Raw genomic sequence first — 20,128 nt, forward strand, 5'->3', positions numbered from 1 at the left:
TCTGGATGACTGAGATATGGCCTCCCAAAGTTGGAATATCAAATCAAAACTAAATATGGAGAGGGGTTTGATAAGGAAAATGCTATGTTAAATTTGATGTCCAAATGGTCATCCCTGTAGTGCAATATAGCCTATTGATGATAGTCAAATGGTAGTCAAATTTAGGCTCATGGTTGGATGATGTTAGCAAAAAAAGGGCTCATCCTGATGATGTGGCAAGCCATACTGTATAGCTAATGATGTTTATTGTATGGAAGTTGATGTCAGCAGGTGACTAGGCATGCAAAAGTACTGACATGTTGTTAACACATGTCAACTAATAGGTTGATTATTGGGCTCTACATGGTAGTACATGTTTCAAATACTATGACATGGATGCACGCATAGCTCACTGGGCTACACACTTGTTGCTAATGTGGCTAATCACAAGAGCTAGAGGATATGGTGAGTGATGTGTCCATAGAGCTAAGGTCACTAGAGGTCTACATATGGCCACATGGTAGACATTATTAGTGGTTGTTTTTAGATGGTCAGTGTGAATGGTGTCACCAGTAGGAGGGTCAACAACGTCAGAGATGGGAAAAGCAACAGTGCTAGATTGTGACTTGACAACAGACAATGTAAAAACCCAATGGGTGGGTGTAGGACTTTAGTTCCACATTCACCTAAAAATGGATTATCAAGTGGTTTAAAACACTAAGTGCATAGTGTTAAACTTGGTTGTGAAGCCACCATAGGATGAATCATCAATGTTGAATGTGATCGGTCAGATTTGCAAATGTTCTCAATTGTTTGATGTGTTATATCATCGAGTTTGAAAGAATTGGCTAGAAATAATAGAATATTCTATCATGCTATTAGAAATTCCTTCATGGGGATCGGGATTTGACCACCTTTTTCCTACAAAAAAAATTTCTCTATAGGCTTGATAGGCAAAAAAAATTTCAAAAAAAAGAAGAAAATATTGCTGAGAAAATTACAAAGAAAATATAGATCTAAAAATAAATTGAATAGATCTGAAAATGATCATACCAAATTCACAAATTAGGCTTTAGGTACCGATTTGAAAAAATATTTTGCCTCAAATTTGACTATGGCCTAGGGTAGGAAAATTTATAGTCAAAATTCATTGAATCAATGCTTTGGATGCAATGGCGAGGTCGGCTTTGGCTCTTGATGCTCCCAATGATTACGATACTCTGGATCTTAATTGAGGTCCTCTGAGAGGTGAAGCAAGAATGGTCTCTAATGGCTATGTGAAGAGAAGCTCCCTTAGCTTTGATACCATGTAAGAATTTTCCTTAGAGAAAAATCACCCAAGATCAAGAAGCTCAAGCATTAGCACAATATGGACCAATAAAGTATGATTTAAATAACAATATGAAATTGAATTAATGTCCATACACACTATGAGTTCCTAAATATAAAGGCCTCTAGACTGACTAGGAGTTAGCACAATGATAAGTCTCACAACTAAGCACATATCCACTAATAGTGGATTATCCTCCATTGAGCATAGAAGTTAGCGTGATGATGAGAGAATAAGCTTAACATGGGTGTGTCATGTAAAATTATGTTGTAGATACCATGTGCCTAATTAGAGTGCAAACAACTATGTTGTCTACATGACAAATCAGTTGACTATGCAAACTCCATTTTTGTAAACACCATGTGCTAAAGTGAGATGCTAACTCCTACGTTGTCAACAAGACAACTCATATGATTATGCATACTCTTAGGTGTCTAATCTAATAAATAATAGAATAATTCATTGACCTAAATGAACTTAAATAAAGTGTAACAATAATTAATTATTTACACTAACATACCTAACCCTTTATCAAGGGTGAATAATTCATGTGAGGAGAACAATGGACACTTGAATCATTTTGTTCTTGAGAAAAGTCTTGAATTTCCTACTCCTCCACCTCCTACTTCTTTAGACATGAGTTATGCTATTCAGTAGGATGATCTTTATGCTTCACATCTTGTAGTGTGGCATGAATTCTTGGATGCTCTTTCAGATGAGCCCCATAATGCAGATTTGATTAATACATCTGAGGGGGTTTCTCTTCAAGATACTTCTTCACCTTCTTTGGAGATTGGATTTCCCAACTCTTCATGTTCTCTTTTTTTTTTCACATCACATAGGTCAACTTGATGGTGTGATAGAATATTTGAGCTTGGAGACACCTATTAGTTCTTTAGAGATGCATACATGGAGACCTTCTTCCTCCTCCCTCACTTTTTACATGGAGTGGCTTCTTCATCATTTGATGTATTTATCTCTTCCTAAGGAGAGGAATTTTTCTTGTAGGTGTTGGATTATCTCCTATTTACAAGTACTCTTTATCTACATTGGAGCTTCTTCATTATGGGGAGGATATTATGTCTCCATATTCACTTCCTATGGGGGGATCAGTCTTTGTATATACATGATGTATACAATTTTTGGAGGGTCTTGATTACTCCATCCATCCATGCATCTTTTTTTCATCTCTCTATTTGGAGGAGAGTTTTTCCCATGAGGTTTTCTCTCTTTCTCCACTTTATGAGAGATTTCATTTCATGTATTGCATTGTATATTGTACATGGGTACCTAAAATAGCCTAGTAGCTAGGACCCATCTTGCATTGTGAGTTTAAGTGTATTACCCTAAGTTTCACTTAAGGGGGGATGTTGGTGTAATTAAATATTAACTAATTACACTTACTTAAGCTTACTTATGATAATGCATTGCATAGTAGTTCATGATTGAGATACTTAGAAGTTTGCACCTCAATTAAACACATGGTATAGGAGAATTCCACTCTAGGTGGTCATAGTTGTTATCTCATTCCACCTTTAGTGCACATATCACATTATCATTCTCATCATCACACACACTTCATTCCATAATAGAGGATGATCCACCTTTGGTGGACATGTGATTCCACCTTGTGTGGCTAATAGCTTATCTTCTCCTTATCATTGTCTCTTATCTCCTCTCCTATATAAGGAGGCCTATTATGTACATTTTAAATCAATTAGATATAAATCAAGTCGATTATCAATAATAACATTATTGCATCTTCATAAAATTATATTGTCAATCTCTTGTAGAAGTTACCTAGGTCTTTCATTTGATCCTAGGGGTGTTGTAGAGTCAGCTAAAACTCTAACAGTTTTAAGTATTGTGGCTACTAAAGATTTTCATTGGGAGAAAATTGATGTTAAAATTTCCTTTCTTCATGGTGATTTGGATGAAGAGATATATATGGTATAGCCATAGGGATTTTAGGTCCAAGGTAAGAAGAAATTAGTGTACAGATTGAAGAAAAGTCTATATGGCTTGAAGAAAGCACCTCGACAATGGCATCTAAAATTTGATAGTTTGATGCATGAGCATGGATACAATAGGTGTCATTAAGATCATAGTGTTTATTTTAAGAGTTTGGATGATGAAAACTAAATTATTTTATGTTTATATGTTGATGATATGCTTATAGTTGGATCTGACATGGATCACATTAAGGGGCTAAAATGTTGGTTAGCACATTCATTTGCTATTAAGGATTTGGAGGCAGAAAAATAAATCCTTGGTATGAAATTTTTTTAAAATGGGAAGAACATAAAATTGACATTATCTTAGGTTGATTATATTGTAAATGTGTTACTATTGGAAGCATGAATGTCAATTATATTCCTATGGAGGATTATTGTAGAAACATGATTAAATCATGATCATGATGATATGTTACATTCATGATTGTATTTGTCATTGATGTCAACATACCAATTTTTTGTGATATCTAACAGAAGAAAAATGGTAAATATCAAGTTGGTACAAATAGATCATTGAGTATTTTCACTAATGAGGTTAATGGGAAGTACTACTAAGTGTTTAGCATATGCATCTAACCTCAAGTGCAACAGATATTAAGTCTAGAAGAAGTTATTCAAGTTTTGGTGGATTGTTCTAAGAAGAAAGGTTAAAGGCATGTAGAAGACATATTGGATATGATGTGGCTAAGATCACTCATCATAATATTACATATATGAAAATGTATTCAAGTTACAAGGCCACTGATTGATATTATCATTAGTTAAAATATGTTCTTAATGAGGTCCTATAATAATTAATTGAGAAGGTGCAATAACCGACTCAAGGGAATTGTTTTGTGGACTTGGTATAAAGGAAAGACATTTTCCTTTGTTATGTATGGAAGAATGTAGTAAGAAAGAAGAGTGAAAATGAGAAGAAAAGAAATAATTGTGAAGATAAAAAAAGCATAGTGAAGTTGGAGAAAACTTCATTATCGAGGTTTTATTTTGAGATTTGAGGTTTGGTATTTGCATTTGAGGTTTGTAACCTACCTAGTCTACAAGGTCTAACAATGATTGGTTTGGTTGATAGTGTATCACCTAGTTTAGTAGTGTAACATGAATACTAGTTATTAAGGAAAGCATTAACAATACTAAAATGAGTAAACACTTAAGATAGGACTAATTTTTTATCACCACAAATGGAGGCAAACCAAGAATGGTAAGCTCAAAATGGTATAACATAATGATACAATAGATTTGTCCCAAATTTAAGGTATGTGTGTTCACAAGTATAGCTCAAGCTTCAAATGGATGGATGGGGTGAGTGAAATAAGGTTGCAACAATGGAGTCATGGAGTGATTTTTCCATTATAATGGTATTTTGGTAGTGTGTGTGCTTTTAAAATATCATTATAAGTTTGCATGGAGGATGGAGGATTTTGTGAAGGGAGGAGGTTCAATTTATAGGCCAAGGGTTGGAGAAATGGAGGGCCAAGATGTCAAGATGATGAGATGGTGAGGGAGGGTCAAGATGCATTCAAAAGGGAGCACAAGGATTGTGCTAGTTTAGCACCAATGGGGAGGTGACACTTGTCACAAGGAGGATGAGTGTGAGAGGATAGGATAAGGGTTGGTCAAAGGCTCAATGAGGGTGGTTGAGTATGTAAGAGTCATGAGTGAGGATGGGAGAGGTGTAAGAGTCATAAATGTTGGAGGATGAGGGTGAGGATGAGATTGTTGACTTTGGCTTGGGTTAGCAAGTCTTAACCCTTACTTAAAGTTGTCACATGTTTAGGAGGGAGATTATGATTAATTTAGAAGGGGGGTTAGAGGGTAAGTGGCTTAGATTTGATGGGATGGGTTAGTTAGGTGGCTAAGTGAGGTTAGTATGTGTGAATGGGTTGGATTAGGGGTTAGGATAGGGTTTAGGGAGGCTCTTAGGATTTTAGATATTTTATTAAATGATTTATTTAATAAAATGGGGAGTATGGAATTAAATTGAATAGATTTAATGATTTATTCAATTTAATAGGGGAAGAAGGATTTAATTGATAAATTGATTTTGGGTGATCATTTGATTTTATCAATTGGACTATAAAAATTAAATAAATAAATTAACTAGGGGATGATGATCAATTAATTAAATAGTAAATATTTAATCAATAATGTCCTAGGAGATGACTAAATATGATTACCTATTGATGTAATCAGATTTAGGTGTCTACATTTTGCCCCTCTTTGACATAGTGTTGAAACAACACTATTTGAAAGAAGTTCAAACATAAACGACACAAAGAAGACTTTTTAAAGCAACATAGTTGCCCCAGTTTTGAGTAGAAGAGGAGAGAATGGACTGCATGATGCCCCCTCAAGAGGGTGATGGGAAAAGAAAAAGTGACATGACAACATCTTGATAAAAAAGTAGGAAGCTATCAAGGGCATAGAAGGCATAGAAGAGGGAAAAACAAATAAAAAAAGAGAAAATAAAAGAAAAAACAAAAGCAAAGGAGCAGGAAAATCTAGAGTGTTGGATGATCAAGAGGGGTAGCCAGGGCACCGGGGTGGGCTATAAGTGGCTAAGAGGGGGCTAGAAGGGGTCAGTTGCAGTCAAATTAAGGATGAGATATTGTTGGTTAGGAGCTCTGCAGTGGAGATTATGATGGTGGGTATTGGGCGACCAAAGCATCGAGTAGACATAGTGCGACGAGTACGAGTACGAGGGACGCTCGATCGATCGGTAGGGTCTAAAACCTCTTTGTGATTTTTGTGTATGCATTTGTTACGGAATTCTTGTAAAAGCAAAAATGCAATCTCATAGGCATGGGTCTAGCGGGAACGTGAGCGAGATCAGCGGGTTCGCAATCCCATGAAAGTAGCGTCAAGAGGGAGGTGTGTGGGGAACCAAATAGTTTATTGTGGGAAAGCGATCCTAGAGTGGAAAATTATGTGAGAATGGGGTAGAGTCGATGGGATTGCGTCCCCACCAAGAGGGACATGATTTAGGTAGTAGGAATGCATACTCATAGTTTAAGGGTTTTGCACAGTGAGAAAGTGGGAATATGGGCAGAGTGTGGGAACACAATCCCACATGACCAAGGATTAGCAAGATTGCCAGGTAAATGTACCATGGGAACGCACTAGCAGGAATGGGGGAAAAGGCATGGGGAATACCAAAGTCAACACCACAATCTCACTGGAATATAGGTCCGCGAGAACATGAGAGGGTAGGCTCCATAGGAATGCTATTTTGCAGGAACGAGGGTTGTGCAAAATTAAGGCAAAAAAAATTGGGGTTGAGGAAAGGGAGGGTGGGAGGATAAACAAGGAGATAGAAAACTTTCGTTTAGATTTTTTTTGGTGGTGTGCAGTGGTCCATGGATGTATTAGTGTCATGGGAGTGGTGAGTAGTAGTGTTGTGCGCTAGAGACATGCTAACATCAACCGACTAGGTATGGATCAAGGTGGTCAGACTAGGCTACATGGTGAGGTTGCCCCATACCTACACTTACATGGCAATGGTCACAACACTTTGTGAGAGATGGCACAGTGAGACAATGACATTCCACCTACTGATGGGGGAGATGATGGTGATGCTAGAGGATGTGTATCAAATATTCAGACTGCCAGTACAGGGGACACCAGTCATGGTGACCAAAGAGATGATAGCAGAGGTGGGCATACAGAGACTAGTGGGGCAGGGAGTTGAGTACAAGATCTGATGGGGATAGTTTGCACTAGATGAACATTTGGATCATGTGGTGGTAGAGCGGTGGATCTATTTCTATGTGCTAGGGCTGGTTTTGGGGCACATTGCCCTAGATACAGGTGGTATAGGGGTGATGTTGGAGTTGATTCCAGTGGTGATGCAGATTGTGGATGCAAGATGCCCAATGGCATGGGGTTCTCTAATGTTGGCTGAGCTATACCGGGACCTACATCAAATAGTATACTAGGGTGGTGGCCAATAAGGGAGGAGTATTGGGTTTCCTACACTATTACAAGTATGGGTGTGGGAGCATATTGCAGTGCTCAGGCCATTAGGGCACAGAGATAGGTAGGCAGAGGAGCCAGTGACATACAGTTGGGCCAAGCCATTGATATACCACCACACTAATTTAGTGGACTACTAGAGAGTGTGCATCGATGAGATAGTGACAGTGCTGTGGAGGCCATACATGGGCTTAGGACTGTGGGCAGAGGAGGGAGAGAAACTCTCATACACTATTTTCCCATGTTTTGTGTTTGGGAGGTGGGAGTATGTGGCAGAGCAGTATAGGCTAGATAGGGTGCTACAATAGTTTAGATGGTAGTAGACAGCACCACGGGAGCCAAATAGGTATCAGCAGGTGACATGCAAGCCAGTATCGATGTACGAGCTAGCCCTTCAGGGGGATGGTTTGTTGAGGGCATGGCTAGAGCTAGATCCATAGCAATGGGATTGGTTTGGCAGGGCAGGAGATGCAGGCTCCACATAGGAGTACCAAGATACTTTTGTGTTGTTGAGACTAGTGGGGAGAGCACAGGGCACAAGGTCAGTGGTGGTGGAAGGTGAGCTAGCTCGAGCAGCTTGATAGGGGTGGTATGTGGCAAGAGGGTTGCAGAAAAGGACAGCAATGGTTGCACAGGAGGAGGAGCTGACCCGATAGATGAGGAGAGTGGGTGGGGAGGAGAGGAGAGCTTGGTTAGAGAGGAGAGTAGAGGAGAGGGGAGCCCAGCTAGAGAGAGTAGAGGAGGCACAGGGTGATAGAGGGTAGCAGGGGGATCATCTTCCAAAGGAGGAGATGACAGATTGGCAGCTCGATATGCCTCACTAGAGAAGGCACACGTAGTGATGAGCCAGCTGCTCTATGATACACAGTAGGAGAGAGATCAGCTCTAAGTAGAGCAAGACCAATTTAGATAGGAGCGGGATATAAGGTAGGTGTGGAGGTGGGGAGGCTATAGATGGAGGTGGGCCAGGTGGAGGGGAGGTTGGATGCCATGACTTTGGAGTAGCAGGGGATGCAAGCAAGATTTGACGCCCTTCAGTAGGAGCGAGATAGGCTGGTGGTGGAGGTGGTGACCTTACAGGTGCAGGTGGTAGTGGGAGGGGGTTTGGATGAGCTGCAGAGACTTCGAGCAGAGAAGGAGGATTTGAGGGAGAGGGATGGATTCTACCAAGGGAGGTACCATGCCGCAGTGCCAACATCAAAAATTGAGCACTATAGGTGACCAAGGTATTCAGGGATAGCAGGTACCCACACAGGGATGCAGGGAGGAGGGGAGAGTGGATGGAGCATTTGGGGGGAGAGTACAAGAAAGTCCCAATGCATAGGGCATAGTCAAAGGGCAGGGTCAAGCCAGCATGGGGGGAGGAGGGAGGAGGCAGAGAGCTCCGAGAAAAGGGGAGGACTGATGAGGCCACCACCTTCACCACCAGTAGCACCAGGGGTTGAGAGAGGGGTAGAGGAGGAGATTAATGATGCAGGGATGATGGGTTGACCATCAATGAGAAAGTGACTTTTGTGGATGCTGAGTATTCTATATATATCAGCTTTTTTGAGACATATGGAGATTTTGTGAGGGCTCAGACTCGTTTGTATGATAGGGACTTGTACACTGATGGACTATTATTCTTTTATTCTTTCGTTGATATATAGATCTAATGATTCTGGTGAGATATGTGTTATGGACTAATGATAATATGTATAGTGTTTGATATGCATTGGATAGGCAATGATGTTTTGATGATATTGCTAACAATTGGTGATACAGGATGTGATTTTTGATGATATTGTATATATGATACAATATGTTTTTGATGTGATTTGGCTATGATAGTGTAGATATAATGTGATGTGATGATGTGATCCTTGATGACATGATTTTCCTTATGATATTGTAGATATGATGCAATATATTTTATTTTTTTGATGTAATCTCTGATGATGAGATTTGGTGTATGATAGATGTTATGTGGTGTGATATGTTTTGATACGATCCTGATGATGTGATGTGGCTTATGATGGATGTGATATGATCCCAGAGAATGTGATTTCTTTTGAGAGTATCTAATATGATGTTGTATGATGATAAGTACAAACTAAAAAATAAGTTACAAATGTAAAATGAATCACCAACTAAAGGATAAACAATAGATTTATGATATGGAAAATGAATATAATGTCATGACATTTAGAATATGTTAACACAAACTAAAGATGGATGAAAAATGAATTACAAAATAAAAGATGAAAATACAAAAAAAAAAGTACAATTTAATGATGAACTACAATGCTAAAATGAATTACAACTTAATGATGAATGATAATGCTAAAATGAAACCTAATCTAATGATGAATGACTATAGTGCTAAAATGAATCATAATCTAATGATGAATAACAATGCTAAAATGAAATATAATCCAATGATGAATGACTATAATGCTAAAATGAATCATAATCTAATGATGAATGACTATAATGCTAAAATGAATCATAATCTAATGATGAATGACTATAATGCTAAAGCTTAAGTAAACTAAAAGAGAGAATAGTAAATTTATGATATGCTAAAAAGAACACAAACTAAAAGATACATCTAAGATTTATGATAAGCATGTGAGAATAACATAAAAACCATAATGCAATGATATTCTGAGATATGATAAATGGATACAAGCTATGATAATACAACATACTAGATTCTAGGAGATGCAAGACAAACAATGATGGTGGACAAATGCTTGACTTATGATAGTGTTCTATGATATGAAAAGTGATCATAAGAGATATTTATGCTAAGGAAAATAATGTTGGAAAAAGAGTGACCAACAAACTCACAGTTAGGAGGATAGCAAAGATTTTAGAGCTAGGATAGTAACTTATGATAGGGATCACATCATGATGAGAATGAATAAGAATTGATGTTCAAGGTTTTGAATCAAATGATTTTGAGGGTGGAAAAAGTGATAGTTCAAGGGAGAGGGGTGATGACAAGGAGGAGGATACCAGGGGTTCTAAAAAAAAAAAGTGAGGCGTAGGGGAAGGTTGAGCATGGGGTACTTCATGAGGAAGTACCACTATGTAGTGTGAGCACTTTATTTGATATAGGATTATTAGGGATCTTCCAAGGTTACTAAGAACGTCAAGGCCTTTTCCCCAAAATTCCATAGGACTAACTCAAGCAAGCACACAAGGATTGCCCCATCATCACACCTGAGTCCCAAAGAGATTAGTATTGGAATGATGTTGGGTGATCCACAAGCATGCAATATTACCCAAGTGCACCATGTTTTATTGATAGATGAAAACATGCTTTGAAATATGCAAGGATAATATCAAACTAACTCTCAAGCAGAAAAAGACTGTGATCGAAACCAACCTCCTAAATTGCCCCAGTCAAAACACACCATGCTATGAAATTATCATGGCAATCTTGAGGAGGAAACAACGAAAGATACATGAAAATGATCAATCAAAAAGTATAAAGACACCAAAGATTATGCAAAGTGAAAAAGTAACCTTTTGCCAAAGAGATCAATTGATGAGCTACTGACGGGTTGCAACAAGACCTGGATAGTATGTACAAGTATGACTATTTAAGGACATGGGAACTCACAATAACAAAACACGGTAGTAGGTATATGCATGACGAGGGAAAGCTCAGGATGAGGAGATAGCATTGCTATGATAGATGGGTTTGTTTAGGTGGGATTATGTAAAGCATGATTTATGTACAAGGGTCCAGATATTACTGCATTCATATAGGTATGGTACATAGGAGACAAGGGTTAGTGAAAAATTATGAGACACATGTTATATGGGTTCTATATGCTACATATGGTAAAGTACAAGGATAAAAAACACTTGATAGGGTACATCTAGTAGAGTACAATGGTAGGATACATCGAGTATGATACATGGGATGTTATAATATAGGAATGAGGTGGGATGTTGCATAGTGCAAAGTGCTAGAGGATGATGCTATGAAGCACGGTGAAAAACAATAAGGAACACCTTGGAAAAGTGGGTGGGATGAGTGATATAATAAGGAGGGGTGATAGAGGGGTGCATGTCAGTGATAGATAATGGAAAGTTGTAGTACACCTGGCACCTATTTGCTAGGTTTTCACTAGGGACCTATCCAAGGAACTTGAATTTCCAAGTTTTCACCATTGAATGCTTTATTTTTTAAAATTTTTTTGTGCCTTTTTTCTTTCTTTGATTTGCAAATTCTGTCCTTAGCGTAGAATTTCTTGAGGTGAATAATGTTGGTAGGATCATTTAGGACTTCACCTTCAAGGATAGATAGCTGATAGGCTCCTGAGCCAAAAGATGTCGTGACCACATAAGGACCAAGCCATGTAGGCTCGAACTTGCCTTTCTTTTATTTGTCAGCTTGAACCTTCATATTCTCTTTAAGGACCATATCACCTTCCTAAAAATTGCGCGGATGGATTTTCTTGCTGAAATTGCACTTGAGGTGACTTTGATAGACCATGAGGTGGTTGTAGGCTTGTTGCCTTTTTTCATCAAGTAGATCAAGTTGAGTAAGTTGAGCCACTTTATATTCTTCATTAGATATCTATCCTCGGAGAGAAATGTGGAGTGATGGGAGTTCAACCTCAATAGGTAGGACTACTTCAGCACCATAGACCAAGGAGTATGGAGTTGTGCCAGTGGCTGTATGGAATGAAGTGCAATATGCCCATAGGGCAAGATTAATTTGCAAATACCAATCACGGCCAACATCATTGACAACTTTCTTGAGGATTCTGAGCAAGGTTTTATTAGTTGCCTCTTCTTGACCATTACCTTGTGGGAAATACGGGCTAGAAAAGTAGTGATGGATGTGAAGGGAAGTGCACAATTCCTCCATATTTAGGTTTTCAAAATTACCTCTGTGGTCTATGAAAATGGTAGTTGGGATGCCAAAGTGACATATGATATGATAAAATATAAACTTGGACACCTAAACTCCCATGGCAGTAACAAGGGGAACTACTTCGACCCACTTAGTGAAATAATCAGTGGTGGTGATTATCCACTTGTGCTCTTCTGAAGAAAGTGGCGCAATAAGACCAACAAGATCAAATCCCTAGTAGGAAAAAGGCCATGGTGGTGCAATGGGTTGCAAGTACTATGTTGGAGCTCAGATTAAATTAGCATGTTGTTGACAAGGTAAACATCATTTCAAAAATTCACATGCATCATGTTCTAGAGTAGACCAATAATATCTAGCTTGAAGGATCTACTTTGCTAGCACCATCCCACTTGTGTGAGCACTACAAAGTCCATTGTGTACCTCTTTGAGAGCCATCACAACCTCATTTTGAGCTAAAAATCGAGAGAGAGTATCATGAAAACCATGATGATATAGGGTTTGGCCAATGATAGTGTAATGGGAAGCTTTGCAAATAAGGTTTTGGTGTTGGGTTCATGTGAGGTGAGGAGATATGATACTATTTAGTAGGTAAGCATGAATTTTGTGGTACCATGGAGATTGGGGACCAACCAAAATACAAACTCGTGTTGATTCATCGTTCTCATATGCAAGTTTGTGCAGCTGCTCAACCAAGAATTCATATTGTGTAGCTTTGCGAGGTATTTCCAAGAGAGAACCAATAGTAGCCATAGCATCAGCTGCCTTATTCTGGAGTCTAGGTACTTGTATGAACTGGATCTAAGTGAAATGTTGCTTTAATTGATCAACAAGATATTTGTAAGGTAGTAACTTGTCATCCTTGGTTTGATATTCATTCAAAGGTTGTTTGATGATAAGCTCAGAATCACCATAGACCTGAAGCTCTTTGATATTCCATTCAATAGAAATTTTGAGTCCCACAACAAGGGCCTCATACTCTGCAATGTTATTGGTACACCAAAATTGTAGCTTGAAAGATATAGGAATATAATTGCCTTGAGGTGTAACCAATAGTATGCCCACACCAGAACCATGAGATGTATAGGAGCCATCAAAATATAGCTTCTAGAGTGATTGTTTTTCTATCAAACAAAGGTATTCATTTGGAAATTCCATGATGAGTGGGTGATCTGCAACTAAGGGTGCATCAGCCAAGTGATCTGCAATAGCTTGGCCTTTGATGGCCTTTCTGTCAACATATTGAATGTCAAACTCACTGAGAAGCATAACCCATTTTACCAAGCATCCGATGAGTACTATACAAGAGAGCATATATTTCAATGGATCAATCTTTGATATCAGTTGCATAGTATGACTCAACATGTAATGATGTAGCTTCTAGGTGGCAAACACCACTGCTAAGCATGCCTTCTCCATTGGAATGTAGTTGAGCTCATAGCCCACTAATGTTTGACTGATGTAATAAATAGCTCATTGCTTTCCTGCATCATCAAGTTGTGCTAGAAGAGTGCCTAATATTGTGGGAATAGCTATGATGTACAATATGAGTGGGCACCCTATAATTGGAGGAACCAAAATAGGTGGATTAGCTAAGTATTTTTTGATGAGCTCAAAATTGCACTGGCAAGCTGAGTCCCATTTGAAATTTTGATCTTTCTTAAGCAGGTGAGTGAAAGGTTGCCACTTATCAGCAAGCTAAGAAATGAACCGCGAGACTGATTGGAGTTTTCCTTGCAAAGAATGAAGGTGCCTGAGTGTCTTAGGAGGAGCCATATCCATGATGGCTTTGACCTTCTTAGGGTCAATCTCAATACCATGCTGTGACACAATGAAGCCTAGGAGCTTTCCTGAAGTAACACCGAAGACACACTTCTTTGGATTTAGCATGAGACGATATTCTGCCAATTAATTGAACACTTCCTCAAGGTGAGATAAGTGATCCAAAGCATTGAGAGACTTGACTAGAATATCATCCACGTAATCCTCAAGTATCTTATGGATTAGGTCATGGAAGATGACCATCATTACATGCTAATAGGTTGCCTTGGTGTTCTTTAACCCAAATGGCATCATGGTGTAGCAGAATGTGCCCCAAGGTGTAGTGAATGCCATTTTATGCTAATCTTCTTTTGTAATATGAATCTTATTATACCCAAAGAAACCATCCATTAGTGACAAGAGTTCATGACCTGTGGTGAGATCCACAATCATGTCAATATTTGGTAGTGGAAAGTCATCCTTTGGACAAGCTTTATTAAGATCCCTAAAATCAGTGCAAATCCTGAGATCACCAGAGAGCTTAGTAACAAGTACCATATTAGAAATCCATTCAGAATAATCTAGTGGTCAAATGATTTTGGCCTCTAACAACTTCTCTAGCTCTACTTTGACTAATAAAGCCACCTTGGGGTACATTTTTCAAAGTTTCTGATTGACGGGCTTGGCCCCTAGATCCACTGCTAGATGGTGTACGACTAGTTTGGAGTCCAACCCTGGCATGTCCTGATATGACCATGCAAAGTAGTTCACATTTTCATGGAGAACCTCAATAAGAAGATCTGTTTGTTTAAGTGGTAGAGAGGTTGCAATGTATGTGATATGTGGTATCTCTGTCAAGCTTTTTTTTTACAAGTTGAGTTTCTTCTATCAAAACTGAAGATATAGGAGGTCGATGCTCTTGTGGGGGAAGGATGAAATCTCCATCTTTAGGTGCCTCTGAGAGGTTTTCACCATTGGATACATCCTTTATTTTTGTTTCATTTTTTGAGTCACCCAATGGCACTCCAGAGGAGTTTTCACCATGAGATGTTTTTCTTTTATTGTTTTTCTTTTTTGTTTCTTTTAGAATTTCATTTTTGCGACTAGAGATTTCCTCCTCCTCGAAGTAACCTATAGGATCTAGCTTGTAGACATATGCTGATGGTTGAGGCGATCATTTATGTGGCATTTCTTCCTTCATGAATTTAAGGAGCCCGTGCTCAATAGAGAACTCATGAACATGAATGACAGTTGGTTGGTCCCAATCTATGAGTTCAGGGTGAGCGAGGGGGAGGTCTATGAGATTCAAGGATAATTGGCAGAGCACAAAGGCTCCAAGGATTATTTTGTCAAGGAAAATATCATTGTAAGCTTTTTTTTCAACTTCCTCAAGGATCTCTTCAACCTCAACGAGAGTGTTTTGGATCTTCATAAAGGCGTGGCCTTCCATTGTAGTGCCCCCAGTTGCAAGGAGTCCATAGCCCAAGCCTTTGGTTTTCTTCCCTTGGTGTACTTCTATAGGCTATCTCATACCTAATTCTTAGCAGCCTAAACCACCTCCTTGATAATCCCATTGCTCCGTAGCCAAGCGATGTGACCAGGGATATTTCTGTTTAAAGTGATTAAGAAGTGCTTCACTTTTAGGAGGTGGCTCTTTGTATAGCCTTGTGTTAATGTCTAGTGTGTTTTTTGCTCCATCAGGGATACCTTTGGTGACAAATGTGGTAGGGCCCAACTAGTAAAGTTGAGAGGTGGTTTCTGGTATAGGCCCTTGATGTGTTGGGCATCCTTGAGTATGTGGGTCAAGTGGTAGAGCGCCAACAGCAAAAGCCTCTTTGAGACTATACTCGCCACAACCTTGGTAGTTGATCTTAACTGTGGAAAGAGTGGAGGCCAAAATGGTGTCTGGATCATGGCAAGTGCCAAAGGAACTAGCCGTGGTGGTGCCAATTTTGATCCCAGGACAATGATTGGTGTATGAAGCTTCAACCGCATTGCAATAAGCAAAGGGTTCAAGATCCATGTGGATAGTTATCTCAGTGTCATTATGTGGAAATTTGATGCACTGCTAATATGTGGATGGAATGGCATTCATGGCATGAATCCATGGACAACAGAGGAGGATGTTATATGGAAGATTAAGATCAACTACATGACAGAGTGTTTCTTGAGTGGCTAGGCCGACTCTGATAGGGAGCAAGATGGTTCCTACAGTAGTACACTCCAAATTGTCATATTCCTTGATGGTGATCACCTCATTAATGATATATTCTTTAGTATATCCTACCTGCTTGATAAACTTTAGAGTACATAGGTTTAGAGCTGATCCATTATCTATCATGACACGTTTAACTACAAAGTTAGAAACCATGACAACAATGCAAAGTGGGAGGATGTGATCAGGTTCAACTGTTGGGATATCAGTAGTTTTGAAGGATAAGGCACATGAGGCTGAAAGATGGCCAACCAAGTTGTGAAACTCAGTGGTGTTTATGTTGGAGGGGATGCATGACTCATGTAGAGTGTTTTCAAGGATCTCTTGATAAAGTGGGCTTATTCGTAAGAGCTCCAGGATAGAGATCTAGGCTGGCATGTTTCCAAGGTATTCCAAGATGTTATACTGTGGCCCTAGTGAAGGTGATTATGATGGAGATGCATGAGATGGAGGTGGTCATGCTGATGGTGGTCTAATTTGTGTGGATATAGGTGGACCAGCTATATTGAGTCATGTCTGATGGGTAGTAACTACACACTGACTGTCTGGGCCTTTGATATTGATGACATTGATGGATGGTTCAACTTGTGATATAAAACCAATTAAGCTACCATAGTCTAAGTATGTTGAGGTATAATTATGAGACGTGTCTTGGTTGTCACCTTGTTCACCCAAAGCATTGTTAGGTTTGTTGATAGGAGGATTTGCAGGTGCCTTTCCTAGATTCATGTTGTGAGGAGGGAAAGCATTTTGATACATCATTAATCCTGCATTAGGTGAGGGTTGTGCCCCCACTGTGATCTCTTTTTGATCAATGAGGTCATGTACATAATCCTTAAGTTGCATGCATTTAAGGGTAGTGTGCCCTTTAACACGATGGAATTTGCAATATTCATTATCTTTGTACTAGGATGCTCTAGACTAATTGGGTTCCAAGGGTTGTGTTTGTGTATACTAAACAAGATTATCCTTGGCCAATTTTTTGAAGATTGTATCAAGAGGTTTCCCCAATGGGGTGTATGTTTGTGGTTGCCTCTGAACACGGGGTTTACTACATGCTGACAGTGTGATAACATTAGTTTGATTATGAGGAACAAGTATTTGCTGATGAGTTTGCATAGGTGGCTGGTGATACATAGGGGGTTTCTATTGATAAGTTTATTGTTGCAAAAATGTTGTGGGAACATTGGTAGCTGCCCCAACAATATGGACCTGTTGAGTGTCAGCGGCACCATCTGTCACTATATTCTTGTTTTTGTTCCAATATCAAGTTTTGTCATTGCTCGAACTGCGGTCTTGGGTGTTTTCTTTGTACAATCTGATGACACCATCCTTAATGAGGCCTTGCTCAAGGCCCATTCCTTTTTCTTTGATGTCCTTGTATGTTTTCAAATAGTTCATAACCATATGATGAGCAAGGCTAGGGTGTGCATTGTTTATGAACATCTTGACAAGATGGTGCTTAGGGATGGTACAAGAGATCCTTGTTGTGAGGATCTGCCAGTGTTGTAAGTACTCTGCAAGGCTTTCTCCTCCCTTTTGTTTAGTGTGGACAAGGTCTACTATAGATAATTCAGTTTCAACGAGATGGGTATACTGAGCAACAAAGGCTTTAGTAAGTTCTGCAAAAGTTTTAATAGTACCTTGAGGGATACGATAGAACAATTCCAAGGCTGTTCCTACTAGGCTCTTAGGAAAGAGCCACATGAGGAACACATCATTATAAGGTACCTCCTAAAAATGCATATAGAATTCCTTAACATGTGTGATTGGATCACTCTTCCCCCTAAATTTGTCAAACTTGGGGATCTCGAAAGGTTTAGGAAATGGAGTCAATGTGATAGTCCTATCAAAATGGAATGGGCAATCATTTTCAAATTTGAAATTTTGGGGTCAGTCCCATCCTTGAGGGCTTTGAGAGCATTTTTCATCTCTTCCCATTCAGAATTTATAGGTGGAGGAGTGGGTGCCCTCGATCCAGGTGCCCTCGATGTAGGATATGTGCCAAAATCTAAAGTGTGATATGGAGAACTCTGATGACCATATGGCATCTATGGAAAAATGGTTTGCATAACTAGTGGAGTGGATGCTATGGTTTGCTGGAATGTGGGTTGTGCATGCTGTTGCATCTATTGAGCTTGGTGTGGTAGATAACTATGAGGTTACTGCCTTATGAGATAGTTATGTGTGGGTGCTTGGGCATACTGCTGATGTGAGACTATGACTGAAATGATGGTAATGCAGATAATGCTTGTGCTATACTCTGGGAATATATACCATGCCCAATATATGTGGGTTGTGCACTTGCTTGAGAGTAGAACTGATTTTGAATAGGTGCAAGGTAGTTAATTTGTGGTAAAGTGTTTACTAATGGGAACTACAATGGCAGTGGATTTGGGCTATTTCCTAGAGGTGGCATGGAGAAATAGTTGGTGAGGGGTGGGAGTGAATAACTATGTGAAGCAATTCATGATAGTGTCAAAGGTTTGGACATGATTGTAGTGGTAGGGGGAAGACTAGTGATAGGTGCCTGTATCGCAGTAGTATTCCAAGGTCCCAAAGGAAATGCGGCTGAAGAGCTTTGGCTAGTTACAAAGGGGTTGATAGTGATGTTTTGTGGGATGGAAGATGAGGTATTGGACCCTAATGGTTGTCTTTGAGTAGCAAATGGACTAGATGTGATATGTGGTGGAAGCAAAAAGGTAGTGCTGCTAGATGTAAATGGGGGATTTGGCAAAAAAGTGAGTGGTGGAAATAGATGCAAATGGTATACTTGAGGTTGGTTGAGATGTAGTATGCACTAATGGTTGAGTGAGAATGGGTTGAGTTTTTTGTGGAATTAGAACTGGCACCTAGGTCGAGGGTATATTTGGGTCTGCTAGTTCTACTTGAGGTGGTTGCCATCCAAACAATGGGTGAGTAGGACTTGTTATGTCGATAGGTGGTGGATGTCCAAACTCAAAGACACCAACATTATCTCGTAAGAAATTTTCCATGATGATTTCCTTGTTGCGATCTATGATGGCATTTACGATGGTAGCATGACCAAGTTGGTTCATGAAAGCCTCAATATCTATGGATGATCCTGGTTCTTCTGGGATTTGCGATGGTGGGTCTGATGGTGTCATGGATACTATAGAGTATGGCTAAGCTCAAGATGTGTTACCACTATGACTAGGACCCATGTCTTTTTTCCGTGTGTTCCTACCAAAATGTGTGGTGGGTGGCATGAAAGGATGTTTTTCCTAAAGACATAAATGCAGTGAGGGATGATACTAAGGAAGTCTAAATGATATGGTGCTAAGTGAAAGAAACTTGTGTTTTTCTAAAATATGAATGTGGGAAATGTGATGGTGATGCGAAAAGTGTGACCCTAACCTTTGGCTCAAGGTGATGTGGGACACCAATAACAACCTATTCCTAGCAAAGTGTTGTGTTTCAAGGATACTCAAGATGATGAGAGATGTGATGCAAAAATGTTTCTAAGTGAGTGAGGAAATAACACTAAGATTTTAACAATTCATGTGGAGGATTCTTCTTCAACAACCTAAGATGAGAGGAGATGGTCTAACTTCAAATGCTTGAATGGGATAGTGCAATTCCTAGATGAGAGACTAAACCTATATGTGTGTAAGTGTGTGTGGAAAAAGGAAGGACCTAATCAGAATGAGTAACAGTAGAGTTGTTAATAAGGCTCATATTAACACCATGTCAAAGGGTTGGGTTTTTGGATTTTGTAGTCCCATTTAGTTTGCAATGCTACCTCAGCTTCGTCTTTCTCAATTTGATCCAATTTGGAAATCCTAGGGTTAGGGGTATGTTTCTTATGCTCTGCTTCAATTTCCTTATAGGCTGGTATTTGAGGAAGCTTAGCTTTCTTAAACATAGTCTTGGGATGGCTTGACATGAGATATTTCCATGGATTAAAATCACAACCATGGGGTTTTTGGAGGTAGTGACTATGCTAAGTATACCTTCTAGAC

The sequence above is a fragment of the Cupressus sempervirens genome, chromosome 6 (assembly GCF_028749045.1).
Source record: "Cupressus sempervirens isolate cs-2001-9-10 chromosome 6, ASM2874904v1, whole genome shotgun sequence".
Taxonomy (NCBI): Eukaryota; Viridiplantae; Streptophyta; class Pinopsida; order Cupressales; family Cupressaceae; genus Cupressus; species Cupressus sempervirens.